Genomic DNA, 20,000 nt, shown 5'->3' with positions numbered 1-20,000 from the left:
AATTACCCTTAATAATCCTACAGAATTACCCTTTCAAACTACTCTTTAGAATTACCTTTTAGAACCCTTTCAAATCACCCTTAAGAGCCCTTTAGAATTACCGTTTAGAATTATCCTTTATAACCCATAAGAATTACCCTTTAGAGAACCCCTTGGAACCCTTTAAAATTACCGTTAAGAACCCCTCAGAACTACCCTTTAGACAGCTTTCGAATTACCCTTTAGAATTACCTTTAAGAACACTTTAGAACTTCTTAGAATTACCCTTTAGAACCCTTTCAAATTACCCTTAAAAACTTCTTAGAATTACCCTATAGAACCCTTTCAAATGACCCTTTAGAACGGATTAGAATTACCCTTTAGCATTACCCATGACGATCACCCTTTATAACCCATTAGAATTACCCTTTAGAAATACCCTTTAAAACCCTTTAGAATTACCGTTTAGATCCCATTAGAAGAACCCTTTAGAATTACTCTTTAGAACCCCTTGCATCTGGCCTATCAGTGGGATACAAAACGTAAACTGTTCAGCCTGGTGGAGGTATGCGCTCTACCGAGTGCCGTTCTCATTACCCTTGACGAAGGAGAGGGTATTGCATTTGGGTTTGTTTGTTCGTCTTTCTGAACGGAACTTTCGTGTTTTACTCCACAACTGCTTGTCGGATTGAGACAATTTTCACCATTGGTGCAACTACTCATGTAGAATGTTTTCATGATAATTGTGACATCATAGGTCCAGTGCTGTGGCAGCCATGTTGGCAAAATGGAAAACATTTGGACCTCTGTAACTCTTCAACCGCACCAAGGAAAAAAATTGAAACATGGCACATAGTAAGTACTCCTCGTGGGGAATGAGTGATTTTTTATGACATCATAGGTGCCTTCGTTATGATGTCATAATTGCATATGTAGAATGCTACATCAGATCAGGATGAAAATTTTTGAGTGTCATCTGGGGATAAAATGGTCCACAAATTTTTTTTGATGACATCATCCAGTCACATGATTCGGCAGCCATATTGTTTTTTTTAAACCTTCAAAAATCTTCTCTGAGATGGCTGAACCAGTCATCACTGCCAGCATTTATAAAGTGGCAGTTCTAATTATGTCTCTTATTAATTATGGAACACACCAGTATACAAACACCACACAAAACTATACAAACACCACACCACACACCACACAAAACAAGTCCTGGTGAGGATCTGCAATCTCTGATTGCTCTTTTTATTATTGTACATGTTTTTGTTTTTTGTATAAAAAAATGATGTAAATGTTTTTTTTTTGTTACTGAAAACTTCAAGGATGTTGGAAAACCATGATGTTTATCCCCACGCTTTTTTATTTTTATTTTAATAAAACCAACGAAGGGGGGTATTGTAATTAGCTGTCTTCTGTCTGTCTGTCTGTCTGTCTGTCTGTCACACTATCTCTTCTTAAGTGGTTGTGCAGAAATTCATCAACCTTGGTGGTTATGATCACCACATTGAAAGAATGTGAAAGAGCAGTATCATTTTATCCCGGTCTCCTGTGGCCCTGGGGTGGGGTTAAAAGGTCAAACACCAAAAAATGCAATTACGGGCACATTTTAATTAAACTTTCTTTTGTATACATAGTCGAGGCTCGTGGAAGAGTGAGTACACTGAAAAGATCATGACGTGACAGACAAAAACAGGAAGCAAAACACGTATGCATGGGGTGGACAAGATGAACACAGAGGGAAACTCCAAGGAGGGAAAATTGGAAGGAGGAGGGATTTAAGTGTCTTTAACAAGGGTAAAGAAGATCATTGTTTAGAAATGGGGATGATCTGAGAAGGTGGGTAACAGCTGTCTTGAAGACCTGGAGGGGATAAAATGAGATTGAAGAGGATGTGGAAGTTGATGTGGAAGAAGAGGATGTAGTGGGGGGGAAAAAAAAGAGGAATAAATGAGTGGAGGTGAGCAGTGATTCTGGATTGAGGTAGTTTCACCAAAAAGGGTTGATGGTGGACCATGTGAGCTCTGCAGAAACCGAGGTGGGACAAAGCACGGAAAGAGCAGAGGGTTCAAGACCAGAAAGGAGGCGGTGGAAGATGGAGAGAGCACCGACCTGTCTGCGATGGCAAAGAGATAAGCCCATAGATGCAGCTTCAGCACAGGAGATTCCAATGATCTTGAAGACCATGATTTAAACAGTATCAAGTTGAAGAAGATGTGAGACAGGGGAGCAAGCCCAGAGGGGAGAGCAGTACTCCCTCAAGCTGTGGATGAAGGCTTTGTTGGTGAATAGGAGTTCAGATGCGACAAGGAAGGACTTTGTTATTCGGAGGATGCCCAGTCGGCGGCTGGCTTTGGAGGCAACTCTAAAAATGTATTTTGCCCAAGAAAGATCATGGTTGATAATGAGATCCAGAAGTTTGAATGACTGAACTTCCTCAAGAGGATTGTTAAGATAGTAGATGGAGGGTTTGCAGATGGTCCTTTTGGAAAGAGATAGTGAGAGTGTGAGGTTTGTCATAATGAAGGACATATTCCAAGTTTGACCAGCCAGTGATTTTTTTCAAGAGGAAGAGAGGGAAGAGTCTGCAGCCTGCTTATTTGAAGGATGAGGGATGTCAAGGCAGAGTGCATTGGCATCAGCAAATACAGTGCCTTCAGTAAGTATTCACACCCCTTGAAGTTTTCACATTTTGTTGTGTTACAGCCTGAATTTAAAATGGGTTAATTTTAAAATTTTCTCACCATTCTATATATTATCCCATAATGACAAAGTGAAAACATGTTTTTTTTTAATTTTACAAATTTATTGAAAATTAAATCCATAAATATCCAATTTACATAAGTATTCAGCCCCCAAGGTAAATACTTTGTATAAGTACCTTTGGCAGTGATTGCAGCTTCGAGTCTTCTTGAGTATGTCTGTTTCAGCTTTGCACATCTGGATTTGGGGATTTTCTCCGATTCTTCCTTGCAGATTTGCTCAATCTCTGTCAAGTTAGATGGAGAGCATCAGTGAACAGCAATCTTCAAGTCTTTCCACAGATTCTTAATGAGATTCAAGCCTGGGCTTTAGCTGGGCCACTCAAGGACTTTCACGTACTTGCTCTGAAGCCATTCGAGTGTTGCTTTAGCTGTATGCTTGGTGTCATTTTCCTGTTTGAACCAAAATCTTCACTGCAGTCTGAGGTCTTCTGCACTCTGAAGCAGGTTTTCCTCAAGGATTTGCCTATATATGGCTCCATTCATTATTCCCTCTCTCCTTACAAATCTCCCAGTCTCTGCCACCAAAAAGCATCCCCATAGCATGTTGCTGTCACCACTATGCTTCACAGTAGCGATGGTGTTAGATGGGTGATGAGCTGTGCTCGGTTTCTGCTGGATGTAGTGCTTTGCATTGAGGCCAAAAAGTTCAATTTTCATCTCATTAAACCACAGAATCTTTTGCCTCGTGCTCTTAGTCTTTCATGAGCCCTTTTGCAAACTTCAGGCATGCTGTCGTGTGCCTTTTTCTCAGGAATGGCTTCTGTGAGGCCACTCTCCCATAAAGCCGAGATATGTGAAGTGCTGCAGAGATTGTTGTCCTTTTTTCAGGTTCTCCCATCTCAGTCAAGGAACTCTGTAGTTCTATCAGAGTGGTCGATGGGTTCTTGGTCACGTCCTTGACCAAGCTACTTCTTGCCCAGTTGCTCAGTTTGGTCGGACAGCCAGCTCTAGGTAGAGTCTGGGTAGTTTCATGATATTTTCATTTCCCAATGATGGAGCTGACTGTGCTCTTGGGAACCTTAAACTCTCTAGAAATTGTTTTATACCCTTCCACAGATCTATACCTCCTCACTATTCTATCTCGGAGTTCTACGGACAGTTCCTTGGACTTCATGGAAGAGTTTCTGCTCTAACATGCACTGTCAACTGTGGGACCTTATATAGAAAGTTGTGTTTCTTTCTAAATCATTTCCAATCAATTGAATTGGCCACAGGGGGACTCCAATCAAGTTGCAGAGACATCTCAAGGATGATCAACGGAAAATGAATGCACCGGAGCTCAATTTGGAGTGTCATAGCAAAAGGGTTGAATACTTATTGACAAGACATTTCAGATTTTCATTTTTAATGAATTTGTAAAAAAATTCTAAAAATCTGTTTCCACTTTGTCATAGTGGGGTATTTCGTGTAGATCGGCAACAAATTATCTTTAAAATTAATCCATTTTAAATTCAGACTGTAACACAACAAAATGTGAAAAATTCAAGGGGTGTGAATACTTTCCGAAGGCACTGTAAATACATACTTTCAGATCATGTCCCTCACTTTCATTTCCATGGATTGTCTTTCTTATTATCTGGTATTCTGCATTACAGGGAAATAAAGGAACACATTTTTATATCTGACCTTAATTGTCAATAACAGCACTGCTGTACTACCTTGTACATATGCTTGCCACTACTACTACTATTCGAACTACAACTGGTACTTCTTCTTTAAAGGCTACAATTATTCCCACTTTGTGTGGTTGGCAAAGGAACGTTTTTGGCCCACGACTTTCACGAACTGGTTGGCCAGGCCCGATGTTCGAATGAAGGTGGCAGGAACTCGCTTACTCTTTGTGAAAGACTGTGGGATCTTTAACATCTTCCAATGACCAGTGCCAGGAGATGGATTATCTGGCTGACTTAATGTCCTTCCAATTGTTGTGCTCATATCGATGCTTCACCCTGCATGCACAACACCAGGACAAGAGTTTTAAGCTGGGCGATCAAGCTATCTTGCCAGCCCTCGGCTCAGCTTCTTCTTTGAACAATCTGCTTCATTTTATGAAAATAGATGCCAGCAGTTGAAACAGCCGTTCTCAATGTCCAAGTAATTTTCCTGTAGGTTCCATTTAAAAGTAATTTATATACACCTTGCTAATTTTTGATTATCCACAGAAGCGTGCTTCTCTTGAATGGCTAAGTGAAGCCTTAGTGAAAATTCAACTTGATACAACCTTCCATGCGGATTTTGTGAAACATTTAAACTTTCCCTGCCAAGAAACAGGGATCCCTTAATCTGCTTAACTTTGAAGGAACACTTTGTAATTGCTTTCACACAAGATATCAGGCTATTTCAAAATACTCGCGAAACGTTTTAAAATGTAACATGTAAATGAACTAAGGTATACTGGATATTTTATTTTTGACATATTTGAAGGAATAATCATAAGGGGTCATGTGTCGTAATTATAAACGCTGATGGAGAATCAAGTTCTTTCAATTGAAGCAAAATCGACTCAACTGTGGCACTGCATGGTGCATTGACATAGACACTGCACGGTGCATTGAATAAATGTGCAATCTGTTGTTTCTCTGTCTATGATCTGACATGTTGTGGAATTTGTGATGGAGATGCCAAGATGCACTGCAACGATTACAACCGAGTACAAGTCTGGAGACGGCGATGGTTCACGAGCAATGTACACGGTTCGCCTTGTTTATTTTTTGACCTTCGAGGGGACGCCACGGGCAAACTGGCGGGAATTGGGAAAAACGTAAATGATGAAAGTTGTAGTACTCGAAGAGCACTACTTGCATACCAACGTTCATTTGAAACAGTTGAAAACCCTTGGAGCTCGATGCCCAATTTATTGATTTTTTATGACATTTTCTAAGTTTGTGACCTTGTGACCTTGACCTTGGGACGAAAATGAAAAATCGAGCTCTGTGGGGCTATTCAGGTGCCATTGGGCTAACCAAATACCGAAACCCCTGCCAGATTCGACAAACCCCCTCCGAGAAGATGTAACTTGAAATCGGCTACCCCCTAAAGACACGTTTTTTTGGGGCGTGGCTCCGCCCATAATGGGCGCACCACGCCCATTCTCAGGAAAACACAACTAGATCATGATATAAACCTTCCACCCAAATTTTATCAGGATCGGATCAAAACCCGTGGAGCTATGCTCAGGACAGACAGACAGACAGACACACACATAACGAATATAGTGGTCACTTACTGACTCGTGAACCAATAACGAATATAGTGGTCACTTACTGACTCGTGAACCAACACATGTTAAGGTGGTCAACCCCATCATTCCATGTCGGGATATAAGTATCAGCTCAAAATGTACGGTAGGATTTTCAATAATCACATTTCAAGTATACGCCACAAGGCTTGCAGGATACCACAGAGGTGTGCGCATTCGCTTTTGGCCTGTCTATCTCGAGTTCGATTCGTGACCCAGCTATAAAACGTCAACCTGGTGTTACGCATGTAGGGCAATGAACTGTTCCTTGTAAGGACAATAAACTGATGGACCCACCTGCTAGTACTGCTCGTTGTTGGATGTTTAAAAATCCCACGGGCCCACTATCTTTCATGAGGACTAGACGAGTTATCTCCGGCAACCTGAACAAATTTCAAATTGTTGTCCAAATCACCTTCGGTCGAACAAGCCTTGCCACCTGGTTCGTGAAAGACTTGATCCAAAAACGTACCCTGTTCGATCCCACAAGGTGATGGAAATAATGAATTGGAGTGGTCGAAGAAGTCATAGTAGTAGCAGCGTTCAAAGTAGGGAAACTGTTCAACTGCAGTATCCATTGGAAAAATCTCCAGTGATGAAACTGATTCTATGAGCCTATCACTTTGTCATCACCATCAGTTCTGTGGTCCATCTGTCATCTTTTGCCTCCTTTCTGATCTCGCGCCCTCTGTCCTCTCCGTGCTTTGTCCCCCCTCTCTCCCTCCCAGCTATCTGCAGGGCAAACATAGTCCACCAGCAACTGCTTTCAAGTGAAACTTGCAAAATCCGGATCACTGCTCACCTTCACTCATTAGTTCCTCTTATTTCCCACCTAGGGAACCAATGTCCACATTCTTTTCAATGTCATTGTTCCTGCCGGGTTTTCAAGATCATCCCCAATCCAAAACCAAGATCTTTTCTGCATCCGTTAAACCACCCCACACCCCCCCCCCCCAAAAAAAAAAAATTGCTTCTGTATCCATATTGCGTTTTCCCATACCTCTCATTCTTACCCGCATCTCTTGTTGTCCCTCTCCGTTTATTTTCACCCTCGGCCCTACTGTTGGCATTTCCCCCTTCTCTGGCTGCTGTTCCTTTTGTTATGTTGCATCCTGATCCGGTTGTGTTCAAACTTTTCCACGAGCATCGACTCTGTGTGCAAAACAAAATGCACCATGACAATCAGCATGTTTTTGAGCCCAAGCTGGAAAATTTGATGCTTTACCTGTTTTAGTCTCCCCATGCTTCAAACTGGCTGGCAATTAGTATATGCAAATAAGCTCCAGATCGTCCACATACAGCATCCTCCCCATACCACCCCACAAGCTCACCTTCCTGCTTACCAGCTCTATCACCATGATAAACATGAGTGTGCTGAGAGTGCTTCCCTGCCTCAAACCAATGTTCACGCTGAACTCCTCAGACATCCCAGGACCAACTAAAAATCTTCCGTTCATTCCCTTGTACATCCCTTCCACCAACCTTGCTTCTGCTTCCGGCACTCCGATTCATCTCAGTATTGCAATCACCATCTCTCTCGGGACAGTGTCGTAGGACTTCTCCAGGTCCACAAATCCCAATGCCATCTCACCATGCACCTCCACCCTCATCTCCAACAGCTGTCTCAGCACGAACATCCTATCCATCGTCCCCTTACCCTTTCTACACCCCTGCTGCTCTTCTCCAATCGACATCTCCACCCTCTTCTTCACCAGATTATTGCCATATAAACACAGTGCAAATGTGCAAACCTTTTCCTAAGTTAAGCATGCAGCTTTGTCAATGCAAAGTACCTGTACCTTTCATCATAAAGTATCTGCAACGTTAGAAGCCCAAAAATATTTTCCTTTAAAATGTGAACTGTTAATTCTGCCTCATTGAGAAACGTCTTTTATACCTAAGACGTGACTGCTTGGTTGTATCTGTAAAGAAATGTGCTTGTTGAACTGTTAACCATTTTCAACCTGCTTGCTTCATCCTTTTCTTCATTGGCTTTGCTTCATGTATAAGACTAGATAGACGGGAAGTTCTTCCCCATTGATTGGCTCTGCAATTAGCCAGTGCGTACTCACGGTTCTGCTCAGCTATGCATAATAAATAGATGGGTGTGCACTGAGGGTGCATACCCCAATTTTCATTGCCAAACCACCAGAAAAGGTAACATGTTTTAGAGCAAGGAGCCTGCCAGGTTTGGTGGTATAAATCAGCGTCTGTCGTTGCTTGACAACCTAATGGCTGTGGATTTATCCATGGTATGGCAGGCTACAGGACTGGAGGCCTGGGAAGAGTCCGAGAAGTCCCTCTAGTGGTGAAACCTGAACCCTGGTTCCATAACATTTGTCTGTGCTGTACCATCCTCCCAACCATGATGACTCCATTTAGCTCTCTCTAAGACAACATGGACCAACTTTTAATTACATGGACCAACTTTTAATCACTCATCCGAACTCTCTTGTCCTCATATGTGGTGACTTCAATCGTCACCATGCTGATTGGCTGGGTGTTTGTGCCTCGCTCATCAGCCATGGCACTTCTGAAAAAGATGTCTGTGACTCCATGGGACTGACTCAATCCATAAATTTTCCTGCATGTATTTCTCCCAATGGAAAATCTTCCCTTCTGGATTTGGTTATGACCAACTTCCCGACCAATGTATCTTGCACATCCTCTGCCCCAATTGGCTCATTTGATTATGTGCTTGTGAAGGTCAACATCTCTCTGGCCATTCCAGAGAACACGTTCAGCTTCGGCGAGTCTAGCCGTTCACTCAGGCAAACTAGCAGGGACTACAAGAAGCCATCGCACTTCAGGACTGGTCAGCCTGGGAATTCTTCCACAGTGATAGTGGGATTCAGCCTGGGAATTCTTCCACAGAAACCTACTCTTGCTTATGCACAGATTTATACTATCTCGTCTTCAGTTGTCTTACCCATTCTACCGCTCTTGGTACTCTGAATCCTGTGGTGAGGTAATTGCTTTAAAAGAACACGCATTCTCCTCCTTGAAGGCAAATCCAACCTTCGGCAATCTCAGAGAATTCCACAAAGCCCACAAGTGTGTGTCTACCCTCAGGAGAGCCACAAAGCAAAATATGTCCAATCTCAAGAATGAACTTTCAAACTTGTCTCCATCCTATAAAACCTGGTGGTGCCTTGTCAAGTTGGTCTCTGGTGTATGCTCCACTTCCATCCCTTCCCTCACTTCAAATGGCACCACAACTGACTTTGTGAGAAGTCCTAATGCCTCAATTCTGTGTTTGCTTCTAAATCTTGTGTCCCAAACTCCTCTCTCTGTACCCACCATTCCCAGTTGTGCCCAACTGCTCCTGGGTTTTGAGTCGTTTCTGCAAAACATTGACACTGACTCTGCATCTGGACTGGATGGCATCAGCAAACTGGTTCTAAAAATGTGCTCTACTGCTCTTTGACTTCCTCTCTCTGCCCTTTTCACCCTATCATTTACGTGAGGTCATCTTCCATCTGCTTGGGAATCATCCAACATCACAGCATTACATCAAGAAGGTGCAAAAACGGATCCCCTTAACTGCAAACCAATTAGCTTATTTCCAATCATCTGCAAGGTCATGAAATCCATGATCGCAGTTGACATATAATCATTCCTTTTCTTGAACAACCTCATTTCAGATCATCAATTCAGGTTCAGACCTGGTCACTCCACCTTGGACATGCGACTTTGACTCCCATAACAATGGATGGAGGCCCTCAATATCAGTCATGAGACCATTGCCATCTCTCGACACATATCTTGAGCTTTCAATACAGTCTGGTATCCCACATTGTTCTCCAACCTTTCTGCGTATGGAATTCAAGGTCATCTCCACTCTTGGATTACAGACTTCCTCCACTCTCATAGCTTACATGTGGCTCTCACCAGAACCCTTTCCCCTCTCTCTGTCAAGGCTGGAGTACCACAAGGCAGTGTTCTAGACCCAGTCCTATTCCTAATATTAATCAATGATCTCACTGATTCTCTTTGCTGATAACTTCACTGTCTGCTGTGACACCTCTCACATTTCTGACAGACAGGTGGCAGCCTATTCCCTGTCCTCAGACCTTGACAAAATCATAAACTGGTCAAACACTTGGAACATATCTTTCAATCCTGTGAAATGCAACACACACACTCTGTCTCTCCAAAAGACCGTTCCATAAACCCTCCCATCTCCATTGTCAACAACCGTCTAAAAGAGGTTCAGACACTCAAACTTTTGGGTCTCGCTCTCAGCCATGATCATCTTGGGCAAGCCACATTTCAAAGTTGGCCTCCAAAGATAGATGCTGACTGGGCATCCTCTGTTGTGCAAAGTTCTTCTTTGGCATACCTGAACTCCTGTCTACCTATATTGCTTTCATCCACAGCTTAATGGAGTACTGCTCTTCCCTCTGTGCTGACTCCTCTGCCTCACATCTTGCTCAGCTCGACACCGTGGAAACAACGGCTTTCCAGATCATTGGAATCTCTCGCTATGGAATTGAATCTTTGGTTCTATCACTTTGCCATCGCTGACAGGTCGGTGGTCTCTCTATCTTCTTCCCACTGCCCCTAACATGCTCTGCCACCCCCCAAGTATCTGCAGGATGCACGTGATTCACCAGCAACTCCCCTCCTAGTGAAATTGCCTAAATCCAGAACCACTGCTCACCTCTCCTCATTTAGTCCTCTTTATCCCCACCTGTGGAACCACCCTCCACACTGTCTTCAATCTCATTCTTCTCCTGCGGTCTTCAAGAAAGCTGTTTACCACCATCTCAAGTCATCCCCCATTCAAAGCCATGATCTTTTCTATTCCCGTTGAACCACCCCCACCCCTCCCAAAATTTTGTTTCTGTGTGCATCTTTTCCACCCCTTCTGTTCTCCCCTAACCCTCATCATTACCTGCATCCCTTGTTTGTCCATCACCGTCTACCTTCTCCTTCCACCCTGCTATTGGCATTACCACTTTCTCCTGCTGTTCCCTTTGCTGTGGGGGTTATTTGCTGCCCCCGTCTTTATAGCTGAGCTCTTCCACGAGTCGAGACCATGTAAAGGAAAAAATAGCAAAACGATCTACTCCTCCTTATTTTATGGCTAAGATCTACGACGACCTCTATATTTTAAATCTAAGACATATTGTGATTGTACCAGACTCTTTATGGAGCTTCGGTGCTGCCGAAGCAGTTTTTTGGCAAGAGTTATACTGGGTGGTTTACCATTGCTTTTCCAGAGTTGTTTGTCTGTGCTCTATACTTTTAAATGCTGAGCGTCAAGCAACGAAGCAGCACGTACTATTAAAATATACAGTATATATACCACTACCACTTTTATACCGAAGATATACCACTGCTTCTTTATCAGCTACAGTGAATCCCTCCTTGTGGGGCCTGCTCGGGGAACGTTTTTGGGCCAAAACTTTCTGAAACCAGCAAGTCAGACATGATAGTCAATTAAAAGAGAAAGGAATTTATAATTTGTTCAGGGTTCCGGTGATAACTCACTGACTCTTTGTGAAAGACACTGTGCCCGTGGGATCATTATGGTCTGCCATCAACCAGTGGTAGTAGACAAGGGTCCTCCAGCGCACACATTGAGGGATCACCCTACAATCATGTGAAACACCAGGTTGACAGTTTATAGCTGTGTCGTGATTCGAACCCTGGCTAGACAACTCAAAAGTAGGTTCCCATACCTCTAAGCTCTTTTGCCATTCCATGTGTTCTAAATGTAAGATTCTTCGATTCAACCAAAGAGTGTTTCGTCCTAATTTTAAGACGAAGCTGATTGGCAGTCCACTCAGAAGCAACGTTTACCGGAATGTCTTTTTTGACATTTAAACAAAACATCCTCGAGGAAATATTTTCCCCTGAATTCTCCTGCAATTATGTGTTTTCCAATGTGCGGCCACATGCAAGCTACGTGGGAAAAGTAAATGTTTACGTAAGTTATAGCTACAGAGGCACAAAACAGCCGTGAAGTTTACACGACACGCATTTGGGAGACGTTGACCTTGATAAGACCCTTTTGTGCCACGTTTATCCTCCTTGCAGGCCATCGTATAAAGAAACATTCATGAGCCTGTGGTGGGGAATGTAGGCCAAGCTTATTTGTAACTTGTTGGGTTTGTTTATCTTCATTTAACGGTGTTTGACAACTCTTAAAGTCCTATGATTTTTGTTTATCCTTTAATTTTTTAAAGTGCTCCCTGAAGGTCATATTCATACATAGCTAGTAAAAGTACCTGTCTCCAGTGACGGGAAAAGTTTGTTAATCGATCAATTTAAACTATTTCATCAACTTTAAAAAGGTTAATTGCGTTGCACTTTTGGTTTCACTCAGAGCCAAAGCTCTGAGCTACTTGTACCACCCACCGCAAAATGCTGGTGCAACAACCGGTGGCAGGGGTTGGATTTCTCGAAAAAAGATGGAAAAATATAGCTATTTTAAATTGTGTGTTACTTCATGAAGATCTGTATTAAATATACTTTAATCCAGATGTTCATGTGGATACTAAAGATTACTGGAAGGGACAATGAAGTGACTGACGATTATTACATCATTGATCAAGAAAGGTGAAATGAAAACACAAAATAACCTATCAGCAGGTTTTCAAATGTAGGGCAGGAAGCGGCCATGTTAAAATGGAGACAGAGGAACATACGGACAGACACCACGGTTTACAATATACTGTGTTTAAAACGACTTCCCTTTCAAGGAACTTCAACACAGAAAGAGACCTTTCGGCCCACTAAGCCTGCACAATGGTTACCAACCTATGACAGTTTGTCCATGCTCTATCCTTTTTAAATGTTGAGCATCAAGCAAGGAAGCAAAAAGCACCATTTTAAAGTCTTTGATATAACGAATGATGGAGCCGGGTTTGAAACGCCAACCTCCTTGACCCAGAGCAGACGCTTTAACTCTAACAAATTATGTTAGTCCACCGAGTATTAACTTGAAGTTTAGGCCAAAAAAAAAAATACCAGTTGATCATTTTGATTTTGATTTTAAAAAGGAGGGAGGAGGCCCTTTATATTTGATTTTATTTATTTTATTTTTAGAAATGGCTGCTGGCTTATAGTACCCGACAAATCATGTACCTGACACGCCAATTTTTTAACTCCCCACCCCCCCCCAAGAAAAACACATGAGATGTTCCAGACATGTCAGTTTTCTACCCCCAAACAAATATGATGTGGGTCATATACCTGACACGTCACATACACACTCACTAAGCCTATTAAAAATCCAATCCACAGTTATAAACAAATATATCATAAATGTATAGAGAAATACAAATACTCCACACTTTGTGCATATTAAAATTATTGGCCATGCCATCTTTCTATATAGATCTACAGTAAACATTCAACACAGATTTACATATGCGGGATATGGACTCACCAGCGCTCCCTGGTCCAACTCCCGCAAGCTAAAGAGGAGAAAGAATCACATAGCGGAGCATCACACATCAATAACTGTTCCCGCATACCACGGCTTCAGGACACTAAGTTCCCGTCCAAATTTGCAAAGAGATGAAAACCATCTTCAAAAATGAAGCTTAAACCATGAAAATGATTCGTTACATTCGCGCAATTTATCTACATTCTTCATTCGTCGCACAATTTTCTCATTTTATAACCAGTCGTATTTTGCATCATTTTAATAGTAAGCGACGTGCACTGAATTTTACTGCAGTGGCTATGATGGAACTTATGCATGCAGACATGTACACAGATCAGTAATGCTCGCATATTGTGCACAGAAACGGAAAGTGGCAGTACAGCTCTCGGCACTGTGGCTCAGTACAAGCCATAACAAGCTCAGTACAAGCTCTGTCTCGTGTGGGGGGAAATAATAATATTAATGTACTCTCAATTATAATTGTTGCTGGTGTTTTATAAATTAAATTTTTATGCTACAAGTCAAATTGGCTGTCAGATGTTTTTCCTTTAGCCAAGAGTCTTTTAACCTAAATGTGATAAAAGGAATGTCTTGCTATGGAACAAAGTGACCTGGTTGATAACACCAACTTTTGCCATGATTACATCATTTGCTTTTCACCTAGAAGACACGTATTGTATTTTGGAGTTCTTTGGCCAAGGCTTGTCTGCCCCCTCCACTCTCCCATGAAAGCATATAAATACCAGAAAATGTAATCTTGTTTTAGTGCAATCATTGTGGATGAATACCATCACAAGTGGGTTGTACTCCTTGGTACCAAGTAAAATAAAATTATCTGATGTGATGTACTTTCACGTTGTAGACAGTGAATTAATCGGTGTCTTTGATTTGAGTAACAGGATTTACATCGAGTTGGTTAAAACGGTTAACTAAAAGTAAGAAAATATAATAGAAGGAAATAAATTCCACAACACACGACATTGGGAAAATGATTGATTCAATGAAAAGTTATAAAAACTTAGCATCGATATTGGGAAAATGATCGATTAAAGGAAAGGTTTCCAGAGTTGTATTCGAAAATGTGGATTTTTAATTGGTGCAAACCGCTTCAATATTTGGAATATCCTTCCTTCCAGCCATCAGTTACAAACTGAAGAACAACCCTTCAAACCCACCATGTTTTGTTCGTTTCTAGTTTGTTGTTGTATAGTTTTTTGTGTTATTGTTTTTTGCATCAGGACAGTAAGGTCACTCCACCTGTTGAGGAAGTAATCGTCGGTCCCCCACCGAGCTACTTTTTCAGTGGTGCAGCCACTTCACTGCAGTCCGCACAGTTTCCTTAAGACACGAGTCCATTTTTTTCAGGATGTTTGGCAAAATAACAAACAACAACAAAAAGGAGGCAACTTCAAAAAAGGAAGCAGGCAGGGACGATCAACTGGTATTTTTTTTTTTCTATTTGGTCTTATTTTGGACCTCTTTGAAGTTCATTATTAAACGTTATTTTGAGATCACAATGCTAAATAGAGGTTTTTCTTGAAATTAAATCACCGCCTTGCACTGCAACCCTTGTTCAAAGACTTTCAACTTCGACGACTGTTATTAACAGCACTGACATGGTTTGTTCAACTTTGTGATATTTCTCAGGTCATATCTTAATGCACTGTTAAACAAACCGATTGCCTGTTGTACTTATTTGTTTAAAATGTATCTCGTTTGGTATCATGCTCTTCTCTTGGTTGAATGTTGAGCTTTGCCTGCATGCGCAGCTTTTCAAATGCAGTGCTGGAAAGTGGCTGCCAGAAATGGTTGGCAGATGAACGCACAGACAGACACCACGGTTCGCATTATATGATAGACTAGCAGTCAGCTGTTGAAAAATCAACGGGGCTAGATGCTTTAAATAAGGTAATTTGAAATTTGAGAGCTATTCACGATAAAAGAATAGAAAGAAATTTAATTGTGAAATTATGATGCAGAGAATATAACTCATTAAACTGAGATGTTCTTTTTAAATTAAAACCATATAAGATGCGTTCGTGCATGGTTTTTGGTTTATGATATATGAACAGGAATAGTGGTGATGAAATGTCGTGCATTTGCAATGAAAAGTGCTTCCTATATTGACTTGCCTTATGGCTGTGGGGTATTGTTGAGGACAGCCTTGAAGACAATGTTTTGGGTGAATGTTCCCATCTTTGTTGTGCCTTGCTGTGGAGACTTGTCGATTTGGATTGCAATGGACTGAAGAGAGTGTGCTCTTGACAAAGCAACATGGAGCTAGCAGTAGGTGAAAACTGGTTGAGGTAGGCATACCTGAATAGAATTAACTGCTGGACAGAATAACTTGAAAACTGGATGTTATAGCTAAATAATAAATCAAACTCCCAGAAGTTGTACAACTTGTCTGGGAGGGAGGGGGTAGGAGGGGGGGGGACACTCCCTTTCTGGTCCCTAAATAGCTTGTCTGTGGCCGTTCATTCCTTGTCCGCGGCCACCCATGCCTTGTCCACTGTCACCCACACCTTGTCGTGGCCTTTCCTGCTTTTCAGCTCCTTCCAGGGTGCAGTTTGAATTTCGGTGATTCCAGGGTCTTGCCTGGAGGTTATTCACTGCCCCCACCTTTATAGCTGAACCCGTCGATGTCACATGTCATTCCCACTAGCTACGCTTACTACTGGTGTTGTAATAACGGACTTTCCAATATATAAGACTCACTCATTCTTCCCAAACCTGGGGTAGCACTGCTATCGGCCGCTGCACTCCAGCCAAGTCTTTTGCGTTAATCCCGTCTGAAAACCTGGCCTCACCGGCCCCATTTTCTGCTCAGTGTTCCGCATGTCCTGTGTTGTGTGTGCTGTACGCCCCACCCACAGCCAGCAATAGCTTGTCGCAGTTAGCATTCTGCTGGGCTGCGAAAGCACTTTTTTCCTTTCAAACGCCTCATCTATTTTGGCCAGTCTTTGTTCCTGAACCTCCCAAATGGCCTCCAATCTGGCCTCAATTTCCAGAGTCGGTCCATCCTTCAGCCTCCCTCCTCTGCCTTTCAGTCTTCCCTTTTTTCCCCAATCACCCACTCGTTCTTTCCCCTGGGTCTCCTTATCGGCCTTCCTCTTAGCATCACTTTCATCAATAAAACCATGCATCATGGTCATTAGTTGTTATATTTCATATGGCATTATGTCACAGGTGTTGCAGCTTCTGACAGGTTTCAGCCTGCTGCTTCCTGTTTGTTTTTGGCATGCTGGGCTAACTGATGGAGGGTCCATGGGACTAGCAGGCAGGTAAAATGACTCCAATGCACTCCCTTAGGCCTGTTCACTTCGACCTGACATTGTAGTGGCTTCCTCACAAAATTGTGCTCTCAACACATGCTCCACAATTTTGCTATGAGGCAAAGGTTTGCCATGCCTCAGGTCCAAATCTCACTCCTGACACCAATGTAAGAACCATGTGATCCATCCCAGTTGCCCGGTTTGAATCCGGTGAGTTCTCTCAAAATGAATGTGACAGTCCCTTATCCTAGAGAGCTCCTGCAGGACCCTGCCTAAGTGATTCTGGGGTCTGACTTGGGTTATTTGTTGCCCCCACCTTGATAGCTGAGCCCTCTGACATCACGGATGACGATTTCCGACCCTCCCCTCACCTCCACCATTGGTTTAAGGCCCGACTGGTGGGCAGGGCTTATGCCTTTCCCACTTTAGTCGTGGTTCCTTTGCACCTGGGCTGGTCAAGGATGAAAATGTCGTATTTAACTGCCTAAACTTGTGGGTTTGTCCAAGTGTAATGGGATTTAACTGTACGTTTTTAACTATACTAATTTGCGACGCATATCTAAAACGAGAACGGCACTCTCTCGAGGGCATACGTCTGCCAGGCTGAGCATTTTACGTTGTGCATCCCATTGATAGGCTGAATCTGCATCCGTACCTTAACCAAAATCTAATCGGCTTGTCATGGTCACCTACCCAAATCATCCACCTAATTTTGTCATAATCCGTCCACAATGTTTTGAAACATCGTGCTATAAATAGTTTCTGGCCCCCATCTCTCAATGGTGAAGAATCACTTCAAAAATTCGAGGATCCAGATCCAGATCTGGTTCATCACCAAAATCTAATCATTTCATCCTTATCACACACCCAACCTTTCCACCAAGTTTCATCAAAATCTGTCCATAATTTTTGAGATGTCCTGCTCACAGACAGACAGACAAATAAACAAGAAGAAGACGTTGTGCAGAGCACGATACTTGCAAAATCCATCAAAAAAAACTTTGACCTCAAAAATAATTGGTGGTTGAATTCAATGACGAAATATGCAACCTCCTCTTCAAATTTCAAGTCAATCGGATGAAAATTGAGGATTTTAGAAATACCACCTTAGATGTTGACCTTGGGCCTATGTTGACCTTTTGCTCCATGTTGATCTCAAAATTAGTTGGCTTGTTGAATTCAGTGACCTGAAATATAAATCCTCTTTAAATTTGAAGTCAATCAGATGAAAATTGAGGATTTTAGAAATCTCACCTAAGTTGTTGACCTTTGTTTGGTCTATGTGGACCTTTTGGTGGACGTTGACCTCAAAATAATTGTTAGTTGAATTCAGTGACACGAAATATAAAACCTCTTCAAATTTCAAGTCAATCGGATGAAAATTGAGGATTTCAGAAATCTCACCAAAGTTGTTGACCTTTGGACGATGCTGACCTTATGACCTCAAAAATAGTATGCTTCTTCCTTATGACAAACTCTACCATGTAGTGCAGTTTTGTGAAGATTGGTCTTAAATGTTGACCTGTAGGTGATAGACAGACAGACAGACAGAATAACAAAATTGACTGACCAATATACTTGAAAAATCGTCGATTTTGCAACAATATATTAGTATCCCTAACTTAAGGTTCATCTGTGAAAAAATTTGAAAGAAGCTAATTTCAACTGATTTGGGTAGGTATGGGTATGGACAACTACCAAAAAAAGTAAGGAGGGATAGGGGTTGGGGAAACTTTTTTTATTAGAGGTCAAAGTTCATTGACCTCTGCCTAAATCATATAAAATTGTATTTCAGCAACAAAATATGGTTATATTGATGATATTGGTGTCAAAATGCACAGGATTACGAAAGAAGATGACATAGAATAATTACTGACCCATGGAACCAATTCCTGACCTCCGAAAATGAGGTCAAAGGTCAAAAATAGACGTCTTATCACTAAAATATCATATCAAATATCATATTGGTAACAGTAACAGAATTATACCAAGATACAAACTAAATATGAAATGGATTCTTCACCACCAAAATAAGAGGTTAATGGTCAAAATAAGCAGGGGCGGGGGGGGGGGTAAAGTTCATTAGTGTCAAATCGTTTGTGTATGTAAAGTATATGTGAATTTATATTCAACAATTTGCAGAATACTACTCACAACTTAGAATTTACAGTATCTATCGGCAACAACAAATGAATAATACTCAGTCTGTTTCCTCTTCATCGCTACCAATTTCTTCTTCTGCATCTATGCTATCTGTTCCATTGTCGCAATGCCCACAGCACACTCCACATGCAGATACACATGACATGTGAGCTTTCATGCAGCTGCATCTCATTGTTTGACATTGCCTCTCCCCTTCCTTGCAGTTGCAACAAATTACTTTCAGAAGGTTGTCTGGAACGATACCAACAGATAGCATTTTTGGTCTGTTTTCTGTTGGAATCTAACTCCCATCCTCTTCCTTTGGGATCAAGAATAGAGGTGTACAGATGCTTCCATACCACAACTTGAAGATGGACATGAAGGGAATGTTGAGCTGTTGCATCTTCCGTTGGTGGTAGGCAGTCAGGATCGATTTTGCCCTTGGCTGCTTGCTTCTTGAACTTCAAGTAGCGAGACTTTTCTAGGGGAGTAACCCCACAGCCATATGTGATCTGCATGGCTTTTAATCCAGCTGTTCGAATTATGGAGTCGGTTGAAGTGGGACTTGTGAATGCAGTAATGACACTGGCAGGAAATCTGCATTTGTAGAGAGCACATTTGGGATGTCCATGAATGCATGAAACAGTGTCGTTGAAGAGGAACTTTTCTTTGTCTTCGACGTGTATGCTAGAGATGTCGTGAAGACCACCAAAATCTGCTTGTAAATACAAATTAGTACAGTGGATAAGCCTATGATAGCAGAGCAATATCAAAATATCAGTGTCCTGGGTGACAACAACAACTGGGGATTTAACACTTGCGACCAAGTCCATTGCAGACCTAACAATCAGCGTGTCACCATCATCTTTTGCTTGGCGTATAGTGATATTGTGGCTTGCCATCTCTGCAGATATCATCATGATTAAGGCTCCTTTGTTCTTCTCATTTGCCAGGAAAACCTCTCTGTCACATGATATAGTCAATTCCGGTGTGACACTCATGTCCGGAGAAACCTTCTTCCCAGCCATCCACCGCATATGTTCATGGTCTTTCGTTGATGATTCCTCCCCGTCGCCATCAAACACTACAATAGCATCCTTGAATTTGTTGTCAACATATCTGACATATGTCTTGATGGTTGCACCGCTGGACCACTTTACCTGATGAAGTAGCCACCCTCCATCAACAACATGCATCTT

General features: G+C 42.0%; 1 long non-coding RNA gene and 1 pseudogene across 1 annotated transcript in view; both read right to left on the bottom strand.

Annotated features, from left to right (window-relative positions):
• The window catches only part of LOC147017025 (uncharacterized), an 87,462-nt gene extending 69,288 nt beyond the window's left edge, over positions 1–18,174 (bottom strand). Inside the window, exons 1-2 of the long non-coding RNA XR_015049307.1 lie at positions 18,064–18,174; positions 13,385–13,412 (exon numbers count right to left, since the gene is read on the bottom strand). This is a non-coding gene — a long non-coding RNA (uncharacterized LOC147017025). The remainder of the gene's footprint in view (positions 1–13,384; positions 13,413–18,063) is intronic.
• A 668-nt stretch (positions 18,175–18,842) lies between these two features.
• The window catches only part of LOC147017024 (uncharacterized), a 1,461-nt pseudogene continuing 303 nt past the window's right edge, over positions 18,843–20,000 (bottom strand).

The sequence above is a fragment of the Eptatretus burgeri genome, chromosome 11, assembly GCF_056783735.1.
Source record: "Eptatretus burgeri isolate ZD-2024b chromosome 11, Ebu_testis_v1, whole genome shotgun sequence".
In the NCBI taxonomy this organism is placed as follows: domain Eukaryota; kingdom Metazoa; phylum Chordata; class Myxini; order Myxiniformes; family Myxinidae; genus Eptatretus; species Eptatretus burgeri.
The sequence above is the reverse complement of the archived record's forward strand: the minus strand, read 5'-3'. Positions and strand labels throughout refer to the sequence as shown.